Raw genomic sequence first — 4,052 nt, forward strand, 5'->3', positions numbered from 1 at the left:
CTCACGTGTGGCGGGAGGACATCCAAGCCAACACGTGCGACAATGGGTGACGGTGGGCCACAGCCAATTAATTGGGCTAGGCTCTGATACCATGTTAAAAATGGGTCTTGGGCCTAACTCAACTCAAAAAATAGAACACATACCACAATAGCACAGTTTTCCCATCCCCAACCGAAATCTCCTCAACAAGATCTGCAGATCTTAGACATTAGCTAGGTCTTCAGCAGGACCCCTTATTGACTTGCATATGAAATTGCCCAACTTCTTCACCATCCAAGAGAGTGGGGAAATTATGTGAATCAACTCAACAATCATATACACTCCAATCAAAATAAATATTGATATTTTGGCCAGCGAGTTAGGATTGACGCGGTAGTGAAGTAGGTGTAAATAGTTAACTTCATTCGGTGTCACCAAACTCAGTGCCTGCATATAGGCAAGTACCAAGCTCGCGATGGACAAGACATGGAATATGTCAAAAACCATATAAAGAACTTGCTTGTAAGAGGAAATCCACTAATGACCAAAAATAAGACGCACACGGATGCAATGAAAGAGATGGTATTGAAAGATAAGAAGACTTGGTAGTCATCTGGATGGAAATAAGCTAAAACTGATGTGCCGACTTTGTGTTTTTCTTGCCAAACACCACCTGGTGGGCTGATCCCAGCTTGGAAGGTCATGGTTGCAATCACAGTAGCCACTAACATCAATGTGCCACGTGTTTCCTCGACCCAATTTCCCTGCCGCTTTAAGTGTTTAACTAAAAACAAAGGAACGTATTCCCACAATCTCTTAAATCTTGATCGAGATCGGTGTCCGGATTGCAGTGGTTGTGCTTCATCAACACCAATTCCACTCGGTGTTGGTGGTAGGAAAGAATTTAGATCTGTTGATCTTCTAACACCAGCTTCCTTTAAAATGTTTTGGATTTCAAAACATTTAAAATCTCTTGGACAAACCTCCAAGACATCTAAAGCTGTGTAACCAATCCTGTTTGTAGCATTAACCTCTCTTTTTATTTGCGGTACTGAAAGTAAGTATTTTATGGCCTGTACAAAGACAACATTTTATTGTTTCATCCAAAAACTACCAGAAACTCTATAAGCACTTCCGCAAAACAGCCCCAAATAAATGTAATTCAACCACATTGAATGATCCTGCTTGGAATAGTTTCTAGTTTTTGCATGATCTTTAGGAGAATCGTATGAAAAGAAGGGATCTTTCTATTTTAGGTGCACATGTATGAATATATTGTGATTCTTCCTTTATTTTTTTTTTTACTTGTTCTACGAATATATCTTCTTCAAATATAAAAATTTAGTCATACTTTATGAACACAAGCAAACTTACGAAAAAGGAAGGAAAAACAAGAAGTAGATCTCAAATAATTTCATACACGTGGATAGAGTGCTACTTTATATATATCACTAGAGAAAGAAATATATCTTCTAAAAGACTAGCCATAGATATTGTTAACGCACCTTCGTTTGCTTGAGCATCACAGCTAAATGTAATATAGAGTTGTCATCATGGTCTTTGGAGTTGAGGAATTCATCGCAATTAGACGATTCCACTAGCAATTTAAGAGCATGTAGATGATTATATCGAACACACAAGTGCAAAACACTATCTCCATTGAGCCTCACCCGGATGGACTCTTGCCGAGCAATAATTAACTCTTTTATGATTTCTGTTCTTCCTCTCATTGCGGCTAAGTGGAGAGGAATTCTCTCATCTTGATCAATAGCCAAGCAAACATTTCTATTTGCTTGCAACAATGCTTTTACTATCTCGGTGTGGCCCTCAGCAGAAGCCAAGTGAAGAGGGGTTCGTCCCAGCGAGTCTACTTCTTCCGCAAGTTTAGGTTTCTTGCTGACAAGAACTCTACTAAATTCAAGGTGGCCAAGCAAGGCTGTAATGTGTAAGGGGGTCTCACTAAAGGATGTGAGTGAAACTTTATTAAGAATAAGTGGATCGCTTTGGATCAAGGTGTTCAAGGTGTTTACACACCCATTGAGAGAGGCTTGATAGAGTGCAATCATATTCTCTTCTTCAACATGCAATATTCTATCCATCCTTCACTTGTAAATGTGAAGATTGAAGAAACTTCAACAAGAATTTATATGCTTACTACTCACTAGGGCTGATGATCAATAAAAAAGGGAAAGCCTCGCGATCTTTCCTCCCTTGATTACACATTTTATTCTTATTCAACATAAGAATGAAGAAGAACATCTGAAAATATATGGCCGACCCTTGGACGGCTGGTTCATGGGAAACTTCGAGGATGCAGCTGCTTGTGTTTAAGTAAATGTCTCTCTTAGAGGAGGGCGTGAATTAGTTGTTGAAATAAGACCACCCTTTAACACGATAAGACGACTGGATTGCCAAATCTCCTTCCTATTTTGGACTTTGATTATTGTTACATCAACTTTTTGACTTTTAATTCTATGAATTGATGAATAATTGTTAATGAATTCATATCTATTTGCCCATCAACTCCAATGCAACTAATTTATATCTATAGATTTGGGCATGACGTGAAAGCCACGTTGAGGAATTCATGACCCGTAGATGTGGGTTCATGAAATTTGGGAAACTAAAGACAAGGGCTTTTTCTTTGAAGACTCGTGTTCCCTTTGGCCCTGTTTAACAATAGTGCGGAACGGTACTGTAGCTCGAACGGTACTGTTCGAGCTACAGTATTCTTTGAAGACTCGCGTTCCCTTTGGCCCCGTTTGACAACAGTGCGAAACGGCACTGTAGCTGGAATGGTACTGTTCGAGCTACAGTACCATCCTTTAAAAAATGATTTTTTTTTTCTTTTTTTTTTTTAAAAAAAAAAGAAAAACTTAAAAAATCATTTTTTTTTTTTAAGTTTTTTCATATTTTTCATTTTTTTTTTAAAGAAAAAAAAAATTATTTGTTAAAGGAAGGTACTGTAGCTGGAACAGTGTCGTTCTGCACTGTTGGCAAACAGGGCCTTTGTTTGCATAATAGATTCTTGGAATCAAATGACTAGAAAAGTCAAAAAATTATGGGGTCCCACGGTAAGACTTGTGGGAAGCAATTTCCTCGAGCTGTCATTCATAATTCCACTGCTGCTTCTTCCTCTTATTCTTCTATTATTATTATTATTATTATAAAAATTTCTTTCAAACAAGTCTAAAAAAATTGTCTTTTTAACTCATTTAAAACAGTATCAAGTATTTATAAACATTTAAAATGTTGATCTAATTTCTAAAGTCTTTAATAGCAATTTATAACCTTAGACTAACGTTTTAAATGTATATAAATACTTAATACTATTTTAAATGACTTAGAAAACATTTTCTTTCAAATTAATGTAAAGGAAATTTATGTTCTTTTTGAAAGATTACGGAGTCATGTACGCAAGGCCATGACTCTAGCCCCAAGTCTTACATGGTTAAACATACACTACAAAAAACAGATTTTTTGCTGACCCATGATTACTGACGTGTCAGGTCGTCTGACACGTCAGTAAATCTTGCTGACGGGGCTTTCCTGACGTGTTTCGGTCGTGAAGAATGTGGGTGTCAGGAAATCGGAATTCCTGACGTGTCGAAATTGACACGTCAGGAATTACTGACGTGCTGAATTTTCACACGTGAGTAAATCTTCTGACGTGTGAAAATTGACACGTCAGGAAATTCCTGACGTGTCAAAAACTGACACGTCAAGAAATTACTGACGTGTCAATTTTTGACACGTCGGCAAATTTGGTTCGTTTTGAACCAGATTTTTTCCCTCCCCCCTATATTTTTTGTGATTTATTTCAGGACTATACCCGAATTTTGTGTTACGGTTCACCTGATATTCAATCTATCCATCAAAACCATGTAAATAATATACAATTTTTCCATCAAATAACATACATCATATCCATTAACATCAATCACAAACTACCCATCAAAACTAACTTCAACACACCATTATAACACAAATAACATAATATATATACACCAATCACAAATATATATATAAACTAACTTCAACACACCAAAAATGTCACATACTAACATAATATA

The 4,052-nt window shown here is 36.8% G+C and overlaps 1 pseudogene; it reads right to left on the bottom strand.

The window, feature by feature from the left end:
* Positions 1–201: 201 nt before the first annotated feature.
* Positions 202–2,078, bottom strand: LOC132185339 (ankyrin repeat-containing protein BDA1-like; annotated as a pseudogene).
* Between the last annotated feature and the right edge of the window lie 1,974 nt (positions 2,079–4,052).

This window comes from Corylus avellana, chromosome ca6 (genome assembly GCF_901000735.1).
Source record: "Corylus avellana chromosome ca6, CavTom2PMs-1.0".
NCBI classification, from domain to species: Eukaryota; Viridiplantae; Streptophyta; class Magnoliopsida; order Fagales; family Betulaceae; genus Corylus; species Corylus avellana.